This window comes from Nicotiana tomentosiformis, chromosome 4 (assembly GCF_000390325.3).
Source record: "Nicotiana tomentosiformis chromosome 4, ASM39032v3, whole genome shotgun sequence".
Lineage (NCBI taxonomy): Eukaryota > Viridiplantae > Streptophyta > Magnoliopsida > Solanales > Solanaceae > Nicotiana > Nicotiana tomentosiformis.
In genome coordinates, this window is record NC_090815.1 from 103,438,500 (window position 1) to 103,451,310 (window position 12,811).

The window sequence follows — 12,811 nt, forward strand, 5'->3', positions numbered from 1 at the left end:
AATAGATAAACATATTTACGGCGGAGTCTCATATGGATAAGCTTCTTCAGGAAGTTTATTTACAACGGAGTACTAAATGAACATCCATAATATAATATATTTATAACACTCCCCCTTGGATATTCATTAAAAGATAATGTGCCTCATTAAAACCTTACTAGGAAAAAACCATGTGGGAAAAAATCCTAGTGAAAGAAAAAGAGTACACATATTTAGTAATATGCATTGTTAGCTGCCTCATTAAAAACCTTATAAGGAAAACCCTATGGGAAAAACCTTAGTAAGGAAAAAAGAGTACATCGCGTATTTTACTTCCCCTGATGAAAACCTGGTTCAAATATTCAAGTCTCTGCATTCCAATCTTGTATACCATCTTCTCAAAAGTTAAAGTTGGTAAAGATTTAGTGAATAAATCTGCCGGATTGTCACTTGAACGGATTTATTGCACATCAATGTCACCATTTTTTTGAAGATCGTATGTGTAGAATAATTTTGGTGAAATGTGTTTCTTTCTATCTCCTTTTATAAATCCTCCCTTCAATTGGGCTATGCATGCAGCATTGTCTTCGTATAAAATTGTGGGTCTTTTCTCACATTTCAAACCACATTTTTCTCGAATAAAATGAATTATTGATCCCAACCATACGCATTCCCTACTTGCTTCATGAATATCTATTATTTCAGCATGACTTGAAGAAGTAGCAACAATAGATTGCTTTGTGGAGCGCCATGATATGATAATACTTCCACATGTAAAAACATACTCGGTTTGAGATCTAACTTTATGGGGATCAGATAAATAACCTGCATCTGCATAACCAACAAGATCTGCATTGTCTTTGTTAGCATAAAACAAACCCATATCAAGAGTTCCCTTTAAATATCACAATATATGCTTAATCCCGTTCCAATGTCTCCGTATAGGAGAAGAACTATATCTTGCTAGTAAATTAACAGAAAATGCTATGTCAGGCCTTGTAGCATTAGCAATATACATTAGTGCACCAATTGCACTGAGATAGGGTACTTCGGGACCAAGGAGTTCATCATCCTCTTCTGGAGGTCGGAACAAATCTTTATTTACTTCAAGTGATCGAACAACCATTGGTATACTCAATTTGTGTGTTTTGTCCATGTAAAAGCGTTTTAAGACCCTTTCTGTATAGGCAGATTGATGGATAAAGATCCCGTCTGCTAAATGTTCAATTTGCAGACCAAGACAGTTTTGTCTTTCCAAGATCTTTCATCTCAAATTCTTTCTTAAGATATTCAATTGACTTTTGGAGCTCTTCTGAAGTTCCAACAAGATTTATGTCATCAACATAAACAGTAAGTATAATAAATTCTGAAGCCATTTTATTTATAAAAATACATGGGCAAATAACATCATTTATGTAACCCTCTTTCAGCAAATATTCACTGAGGCGATTATACTACATGCGCCCAGATTGCTTTAAACCGTACAAAGATCTTTGTAATCTGATTGAGTACATTTTTCGAGATTTTGAATATGCTTCAGGCATTTTAAATCCTTCGGGGATTTTCATGTAAATTTCATTATCAAGTGACTCGTACAGATAAGCTGTAACCACATCCATTAGATGTATTTCAAGCCTTTCACGTAAGGCTAAACTGATGAGATATCGAAATGTTATGGCATCCATAACTAGTGAATATGTTTCTTCATAATCGACTCCAGGTCGTTGTGAGAATCCTTGTGCAACAAGGCAAGCCTTGTATCTTTCAACTTCATTTTTATCATTCATTTTTCGCACAAAAACTCATTTATGACCAACTAGCTTTATACTAGCAGGTGTTTGGACTACTGGTCCAAAGACCTTTCTTTTAGCAAGTGACTTCAATTCCGATTTAATTGACTCTTGCTATTTTGGCCAATCAGATCTTTATCGACATTCTTCGACAGATCGGGGTTCAAGATTCTCACTATCTTGCATAATGTTAAGTGCAACATTATATGCAAAAATATTATCCACCACTATTTCAGATCGATTTAAATTAATCCCATCGCCAGTAGAACTTATTAAAAGTTCCTCACACACTTGAGTCTCGGGTTCATTGATTTCTTCAGGAATCTCAGAACTAATCAGATCTTGGGTCTCTTCAGGAGATCCCTTCATAATATCATTTTGATCATTTGTCGATTTTTTTTTTAGGATTTCGATCCTTAGAACCCAAAGGTCTACCACGCTTCAGGCATGCTTTAGGTTCACTAGCTCTCATGCTAGTAGATGGTCCTGCTGGGACATCAATTCAGATAGGCACATTCTCTACAAGGATATGCGACTTAGTTATCCTTTTCAAATCAGTAAATGCGTCTGGCATTTGATTTACTATATTATGTAAATGGATGATCTTCTGGACCTCCTGATTACATATAGGGGTGCGTGGATCAAAGTAAGATAATGATAAAACTTTCCACACAATTTCTCTATTGATTTCCTTCTTCTCTCCCCCTTTTGATTTGCTATATTCTGTAAATGGATGATCTTCTGAACCTCCTTATTACATATAGGGGTACGTGGATCAAAGTGAGATAATGATGAAACTTTCCACACAATGTCTCTTTTGATTTCCTTTTTCTCTCCCCCTAATTGTGGGAAATTTGTTTCATCAAATCGACAATCTGCAAATCGAGCAGTAAATAAATCTCCCGTCAATGGTTCAAGATAGCGAATAGTAGAGGGTGATTCAAACCCAATATATATTCCTAACCTTATTTGGGGGTTCATCTTACTGCGATGTGGTGATGCTACTGGCACATATACAGCACATCCAAAAATTCGTAAATGGGCAATATTTGGTTCATGACCAAAAACTAATTGTGACGGAGAATATTTATTATAATGTATTGGTCTGAAACGGATAAGTGATGATGCGTGCAAGATAGCATGGCCCCAAACAGTAGTGGGCAAATTTGTTTTCATAAGTAGTGGTCTTGCTATCAATTGCAGACGTTTAATAAATGACTCTGCAAGGCCATTTTGAGTATGAACATAAGTTACACGATGTTCAACTTTTATTCCAACGGATAGACAATAATTATCAAAAGCTTGAGATGAGAATTCTCCAGCATTATCAAGGCGAATAGCCTTTATAGGATAATTTGGGAATTGTGCCCTTAATCGAATCATTTGGGCTAATAACTTTGCAAATGCCAGGTTGCGAGATGATAGTAGACACACATGAGACCATCTTGAAGATGCATCTATTAGGACCATAAAATATCTAAACAGCTCACTTGGTGGGTGAATAGGTCCACATATATCCCCATGTATATATTCTAAAAAGGTAGGGGACTCAATGCCAACCTTCATTGGTGATGGTCTAGTGATCATTTTCCCTTGATAACAAGCATCACAAGAAAATTCATCATTTGTAAGAATCTTCAAGTTCTTTAATGGATGTCCACTTGAATTTTCAGTAATTCGTCTCATCATTATTGATCTAGGATGGCCCAAATGGCCATGCCAAAGCACAAAAGTATTTGAATCAGTAAACTTCTGGTTTACGATAGAGTGTGCTTCAACTGTACTAATCTTTGAATAGTATAATCTAGAAGATAAAGCTGGTAACTTTTCTACAATGCATTTCTGGCCAGAAATATTCTTTGTAATACAAAGATATTCCACGTTCATTTCATCTATTGTCTCAACATGATACCCATTTCGGCAGATATCTATAAAACTCAACAAGTTTCTTCGGGACTTGGAGGAGAACAATGCATTGTCGATAATGAGTTATGTTCCCTTAGACAGAAATACAGTAGCTCTTCCAGAGCCTTCAATCAAACTTGTATTATCAGAAATTGTTGAAACGTTTGCTTTTTCCTCATGCAAATAAGAAAAGTATTTCAGATCTTTGAATATGGCATGAGTTGTTACACTATCAATTACACAAATATCTTCATGATTGGTCTTTGATCCAAACATAATTTGAGGATTATCCATATTCTTCAAAATGACATAAACAAAATAAATATGATAGTAAACATCATTTTCAAAGCATAACTTTTATTTTATGTACAACAATTACATAACCATACTATCTACTACAAACAACAAAAATTAAAATATTTACATTTCTACAGATTCACTATCGATCACATGACTTGTTTCTCCTTCTGGGAGTGCAAAATAATCAGCTACATCCAAATGCATGAAGTCTAAATTATCTTCAGAAATAAAATTTGCTTCAGCATTTTTCTCTATCTTCTTCAGGGAGGCTTGATACAGCTCAACCAGATGCTTTGGCGTATGACATGTACGTGACCAGTGCCTTTTTCTTCCACATCTATAGCATGCATTTTCTGGCTTTGCTGCTTGCACCGCTTCATGGTTTTATTCCTTCTTTTTCCACTGCTGGTGGTGAGGAGGGTTCTTTGGTGTATTGTTATTACCACGATTAGAGTTTTCTCCCCGACCACGACCATGACCACGACTGGGGCCACGTCCTCTTCCACGCTTAGCTTGGTGGAAGTTCGTCTCATTCACTTTGGGGAATGGACAAGAACCAGTAGGTCGGCTTTCATGGTTTTTCATTAATAGCCCATTATGTTGCTCTGCTACAAGAAGATGTGAGATAAGTACATAATACTTTTTGAATCCCACCTCTCGATATTACTGCTGCAGGAGCATATTCGAGGCATGAAAAGTGGTGAAAGTTTTCTCCAACATATCATGATCAGTAATATTGTCACCACATAGTTTCAATTGGGAAATAATTCTGAACATAGCAGAATTATACTCACTGATAGATTTAAAATCTTGTAGCCTTAGATGAGTCGAATCATAACGTGCCTGTGGAAGAACGACCATCTTCAGGTGGTCATATCTATATTTCAAATTATTCCACAGTATGACTGGATCTTTAACAGTAAGATATTCCATTTTCAGACCCTCATCAAGGTGATGGCGTAGGAATATCATTGCTTTGGCACGGTCTTGGTTTGATGCCTGATTTTTATCTTTGATGGTGTCTGCCATACCCATCGCATCAAGATGAATTTCTGCATCAAACACCCAAGACATGTAGCTTTCGCCCGATATATCCAGGGCTACAAACTCAAGTTTAGAAAGATTTGACATTATTTAGAAAAAGAAAGTTCGTACCTCTGATACTTTCAAAGTATTTTCTCGAGATGGCAGAGTCTCGTGCCAATAATGTGTTATAAAATAAAGACAGTAAAGTAAAGACAAGTATAGAGAGAAACTGATATATTATTCAAACTTCTGTACATAATGAACTGATTTTTTCTCTATTTATAGAAGAAAGGAAGTTGATGTGTAAGTTGCTACTGCAAGTTGCTGTGTAAGCTGCTTGTAAGCTGCTGCTGCAAGCTGTTGTGTAAGATGCTTATAAGCTGCTGTGTAAGTTGCTACTCTAAGTTGTTGTGCCAGATATAGATAATCTTCTACCATGGATAATATTTATCCATAACGGAGTACCAAAAAGATAAGCTTCTTTAGGAGGCTTATTTCCAATGGAGTACTAAATAGATAAACATATTTACGGCGGAGTCTCATTTGGATAAGTTTCTTCAGGAAGCTTATTTACAATGGAGTACAAATGAACATCCATAAGATAATATATTTATAGCAGTACAGAGTATTTTTGTTCTCCACTGGAATTATGTGACATTATTTCGTTGCTAATATTAAAGATCCGCTTGTCCAAAAAAGCAAAATTCTTTATTTTTTGTTCAAAACTGTGTTTGTTCGTGAAATTTTACAAGTTTTTGGAATTTTTTCAAAAATGAGTTTTTCAAATCCCACTCACAAAACTGCAACATTTTTTCAAGTGAAATACATGTCCAAATATAATTTTAAATTCCAAATATCATTTTTTAATTTAACTCCAAATACTACTTTTTTCAAAAATTATGTTTTTTATGTCCAAACGCCTACTAAAGTGCACAAGTTGATACATTTTTGGGGGCAAGTTTTCATGGGTTTCAATATAGTGAATCTTACGGAAATGTCCCAAATAAGTCATAACTTACCAATCTCTAACCGTTAATTATAGACTTACCAAAACTAGCCAAGCACATACAAAGATTGAAAACCCAAATAAATAAGGATTCCTTTTCTGCAAGAATCATACCCAAAGATCTCCTTCCATATTTTCAAGTGTAATCAGTAACATTAGATGCAAGACAAAAAGAAAATTCTATGGATGACGTAGCAAACAAGGTGATGAAATACAAAATTCCAAAAATCTAAGCAAAAAGGAACTTTTTTCAATAGGTATGGTTAAATTCATTGAAAATATATAGATGAGTCAATATACAAAATTTGAGGAAGATTGGAGGTGATTAGGACTGATTTGGTATCAAAATTCATAGTTAAAATGGAGTTCAAAAAATTCTTTTACGACACATGTATCATGCATGTATCTCACACACATGTATACATGGATATACATGTGATACATATTTGATACAAATATGATACATATGTGATACAAAAATGATACATAAGTGTGATACACATATCATCTTTTTTCATGTTCATCTCTACTTTGAATTTTAAATTCAAACCACCTCAAAACTCTACCATATCACCCCAAAATTGAGATTTAAACTCCTTAGGATGTATCTAGTTTATTTCCCACTCAAAAGAAAGTAAAAATTTGATATTTGTTTTGCTACAAATAGCTAATTGGCTAATATTGATAATATTTTATGAATTGACTAATTTTTGTATTAACTTACTCATGGGATGACATAACTGATAATTTCCCTTCAATATACAAAAACAACAACCCCCTACTATGGGCCATTGTAGCCCTAGATAACCTACGATTTAATTTTTTTTTAAAAACTAAAAATCGGTTCAGTGCGGTACGATTTGATCGATTTAGTTGATTTTTAAATATCCATTGACAAAGTAATATCAATATTTTTTCGGGTAAGTAATCGCTCTAGTGGATTTATTGCTGCTAGTATAGAAGATGCAAGGATCAGTCGGATTCTGAAAGAAAGTAAGGTTTGTTGTAGTTCTTAGATTAAAATTTCTGGAAGCAAGTAATCTAGTCCCAATTTTGGGATACAACAGTAATTTATAATTTTCTTTACCGAAAAGGGCCAAAACTGCCCTCAGACTATCCGATTTGGTAATATGACATATGTCCATCTATTTAGCCAAACATTTTTCCACTATTATCTTTCTTGCTAACTTATGCCCCTGCGACTAACGGGCAATGCCAAATAAAAATGATTTATTTAAATTACACGTGATAATTTTTTATTGGTCCAATTTAAACCATGACCCCAATAAAATAAACTCACCCTTAACCCATTTTTTTACGCAACCCAAAACTCCAACCCATCTTAAAAAATGGCCAAATTTTTGATTGCCACGACCCAAAATCCCAACCTGTCGTGATGGCGCCTATCTAGATACTAGGCAAGCCGATAATCTCGATAAACCACAATTTCTCTTAAGTTTGAAAATACAATAATTTAATACAATACAAAATCTCACAAATACTGACATGAACACTCCCCAAAACCTGGTGTCACTGAGTACATGCGCATCTAATATGAATACAAGTCTGGAAAATACGGTCTATAATAGTGTGAGACCAAATACAGTAAACAAGGAGATAGAGAAGGAGAGATAAGGTCTGAGGAATACGGCAGCTACCTCAAATTCTCCTGAAAACCAACTGCGCGAAATGATCAACACCGGCTATATCCGGGAACACTTGGATATGCACACGAAGTGCACGATGTAGTATCAGTACAACCAACTCAGCAAATAACAATAAAAACTAAGGAATTGAAGATAATGATGAGCTACACAGTTACTGTTCATTTTCAGTAATTCCAACAAAGAATAGACATTCTTCCAAATCCGGCAGTTTAAGTCAAATCAATTTTATACAGTTCAATTTCTTGTATTCCGGATATAAAATCTTTCAGAGATTTCACAATAATGACAGATAGCAATCAAGTGCAATAACAAATGCAAAGCAAGTACAGCCTCTCAGACGACAGTCACTAAACTCATCACAACAGCTCAACCACTCGACTCTCAACCCTCAGCACTCACACTCAATGGGTACCCGCGCTCACTGGGGGTGTACAGACTCCGGAGGGGCTCCTACAGCCCAAGCGCCATAATCTGCACGGACAACTCACGTGTTGCACGGACAACTCACGTGCTATAATACCCTGCACAGACAACTCACATGCCATAATATCCTTACCTCACCGACAGGCCCTCGGCCTTACTCAGTCCTCAACCTCTCTAGTCTCTCGGGCTCTCATAATTCACAAAGATCAACCCAAACAAAGATAACATAATGCATCAACAAATATCAAGAAAGATTGAGGTATGATACGCAACTAAAATCATGATTGAGCACAAGATAGAAATTAGCAATTAATTCAATAAGTACGTGCCCTCTGTGGGTCCCAACAGTACTATCACATAGCCTAAGCATGATTTCTAATATGATTTATAGTCAAATTTCTTCAACACATAAAGAGCATATAGCTAACAAAAAATTATTCTACTTTACAGTTTTACGGGTCAGACCAAGTCATAATTCCCTCGGTGCACGCCTACACGCCCGTCACCTAGTATGTGTGTCACCTCCAAAATAATCACATGACATAAAATTCCGGGGTTTCATACCCTCAGGACCAGATTTAAAAATGTTACTTACCTCAAAACGTGAAATATTTTACTCTCATATGCCTTTGCCTCGCGAATCGGCCTCCAAATGCCTCGAATCTAGTCACAAATAATTCTTTTCAATCAATAAAATTTATTGGAATTAATTCCAAAAGAAAATACTAATTTTCCATAAAAATTTGAAATTTAGCTCAAAAATAGCTCGTGGGGCCCACGTCTTAGAACTCGACAAAAGTTATAAAATTCAAGAGTCATTCAACCACGAGTCTACCCATACCAATTTTACCAAAATCCGACCTCAACTCAACCCTAAAATCTTCAATTCTTATTTCCAAATTTCTAAGTTCCAATCTCCGATTTACACCTCAAAATCATGTAATTTAGTTGGATTATTCAATGATAATTCAATATTATGGAGTAGAAATGATCACAAGGGACTTACTTCAAGTTTTCCTTGAAAATCTATCAAACATCGCCTCTCCTCAAGCTCCTATTTGTCAAAAATGGCGAATGGGACGAAGTCCCTCCTTTATAATTCTGCCCAGACTGCCTCATTTTTTTGCCTCGATCTTGGCCTTCAATTTTGGCCTCGATCCTGGCCCTCAATCATGGCATCGACCCTAGTCTTCGACCCTGCCTTCGATCGTGGTCCTCGATCGTGGCTTCGATCTTGATCCTCGACCCTACCTTCGGTCGTGGCCTTCAACCCTGGGCTCGATCGTGGCTTCGATCCTGATCTTCGACCCTACCTTCGATAGTCCTTGATTCTGGGCTCGATTCTGGCAGAAGAAATTTCCAACAGAAGGAAATTGCAGCAGTTGTTGTAGTTCAATTTTTGATCCGTTAACCATCTGAAACTCACCCGAGGCCCTCGGGACCTCAACCAAATATACCAACAAGTACTAAAATATCATACGAACTTAGTCGAGTCTTCAAATCACATCCAACAACACTAAAAACATGAATCACACATAGATTCAAGCCTAATGAACTTTGAAACTTTCCATTTCTACAAACAACGTCGAAACCTATCAAATCACGTCCGATTGACCTCAAGTTTTGCACATAAGTCATAAATGCCATAACAAACCTATTAAAATTTTCAGAATCGGATTTCGATCCCGACATCAAAAAGTCAACCTCTCCGGTCAAACTTCCCAAAAATTCAACTTTCGGCATTTCAAGCTTAATTCCTCTACGGACCTCCAAAAACAAATTCGGACACGCTCCTAAGTCCAAAATCACCATACAGAACTATTAGAATCATCAAAATTCAAATCCGAGGTCGTTTACACATAGGTCCATATCCGGTCCACTTTTCTAACTTAAATTTTTAATTTTGAGACTAAGTGTCTTATTTCATTCTGAATTCCTTTCGGACGCAAACTAACTAACCCGATAAGTCATAAATCAATTGCAATGCATAAATTGAGCAATAAATGGAGGAACAGGGTTATAATATTCAAAACGACCGGTCGGGTCGTTACATTCTCCCCCTCTTAAACAAACGTTCGTCCTCGAAGGAGTTTAGAATAATACCTGGAGTCTCAAATAAGTGTGGATATTTTCTCTGCATCTCCTACTCAATCTCCCAAGTAGCTTCTCCGGTTGGTGACCTCTCCACTGCACCTTCACTGATGCTATGCTCTTTGACCTCAGCTTTCAAACCTGCCGGTCTAAAATAGCCACCGGCTCCCCATCATAAGTCAAATATTACCGTCCAGCTGTACTTTACTGAAATCCAGAATATGAGACGGATCCCTGACATACTTTCGGAGCATGGATACATGGAACATTGGATGAACACCTGATAGACTAGGTGGTAAAGCAAGTTCATAAGCCACATCCCCAATTTTCTTAAGTATCTCAAAAGGCCCAATATACCGAAGACTCAACTTGCCCTTTTTTCCCGAACCTCAACACACCCTTCATGGGTAAAGTCTTGAGCAGAACCTTCTCCCCAACCATGTAATTAACATCGCGGACCTTCTTGTTGGCATAACTCTTCTGCCTAGACTGCGTCGTGCGAAGCCGTTCCTGAATCACCTTGACCTTCTCTAAAGCATCCTAAATCAAGTCTGTACCCAATATTCTAACCTCACTAGGCTCAAACCAACCCACCGGAGACCGACACCGAATCCCATATAAAGCTTCATACGGAGCCATCAGAATGCTTTACTGGTAGCTATTATTGTAAGCAAACTCTGCGAGTGGCAGAAATTGATCCCAAGAACCCCCAAAATCGATGATACAAACGCGTAGCATATCCTCCAATATCTGAATAGTGCGCTCAGACTGTCCGTCCATCTAAGGGTGAAATGTTGTACTCAACTAAACATGTGTGCCCAATTCTCGATGTACTGCTCTCCAAAACTGTGAGGTAAACTGCGTACCCCGATCTTAAATAATGGACACCGTCACACCATGTAGGAGAACAATCTCGCGAATATAAATCCCAGCCAACCGCTTCGAAGAATAATTAGTACCAACTGGAATAAAATATGCGGACTGGGTTAGCCGATCTACAATCACCCAAACATCATCAAACTTTCTCAAGGTCCGTGGGAGCCCAACTACGAAGTCCATGGTAATACGCTCCCACTTCCACTCTGGAATTTCAAGTCTCTGAAGCAATCCTCCTGGCCTCTGATGTTCATACTTTACCTGTTGACAATTTAAACACCGAGATACAAACCCAACTATATCTTTCTTCATCCGCCTCCACCAATAGTGTTGCCTCAAATCCTGATACATCTTCGCGGCGCCTGGATGAATAGAGTACCGCGAACTGTGAGCTTCCTGGAGAATCAGCTCATGCAAACCATCTACATTAGGAACACATAGCCTGACATGCATCCGTAATACACTGTCATCTCCAATAGTGACTTCCTTCGCATCACAGTGTTGAACCGTGTCCTTAAGGAAAAGCAGATGTGGATCATCATATTGGCGCTCTCTAATGCGATCATATAAAGAAGACCGAGAAACCACATAGTCCAAAACTCGATTTGGCTCGGAAACATCCAATCTAACAAACTGATTAGCCAAGGCCTGAACATCCACGGCTAAAGGCCTCTTTGCTACCGGTAAGTATGTTAAGCTGCCCAAACTCTCCGCCTTACGACTCAAGGAATCGGACACCAAATTGGCCTTTCCGGGATGATAGAGAATGTTGATATCATAATCCTTAAGCAACTCTAACCACTTTCGCTGCCACAAGTTAAGATCCTTCTGTTTAAACAAATGTTGTAGACTCCGATGATCTGTATATACCTCACACTGGACACCGTATAAGTAATGCCGCCAAATTTTCAAGGCATGAACGATAGCTGCTAACTCAAGATCGTAGACTGAAAATTTTTTCTCATGTACCTTTAAGTGTCTGGATGCATAGGTAATCACCCTACCGTCTTGCATCAGCACTGCGCCGAAACCAATACGCGACGCTTCATAATACACAGTATAAGACTCTGAACCTGTAGGCAACACCAATACTAGAGTTGTAGTCAAAGTTGTCTTGAGCTTCTGAAAGCTCTTTTCACATTCATCCGACCACCTGAACGGAGCACCTTTCTGGGTCAATTTAGTCATAGGCGATACAATAGACGAGAATCCCTCCACGAAGCGACGATAATAGCCGGCCAAGCCGAGAAAACTCTGAATCTCAGTAACTGAAGATGGTCTAGGCCAATTCTGAACTGCCTCTATTTTCTTCGAATCCACCTTAATTCCTTCACTGGACACTATATGTCCCAAGAATGCCACTGAACTAAGCCAGAACTCACACTTAGAGAATTTGGCATAAAGTTTCTCCTCCCTCAGCCTCTGTAATACAATACCCAATGGATGTACATATTCCTCATGGCTACGTGAGTACACCATAATATCATCAATAAATACCACTACAAATAAATCAAGATATGGTTGGAATACACTATTCATCAAATGCATCAATGTTGGTGGGGCATTGGTTAGCCCAAAAGACATCACAAAAAATTCATAGTGGCCATAATGAGTTCTGAATACTGTCTTCAGAATATTCGAATCCCGAATCTTTAACTGGTGATACCCAGATCTCAAATCAATTTTGGAGAACACCCTCGCTCCCTGAAGCTGGTCAAATAAATCATCAATATGTGGCAATGGATATT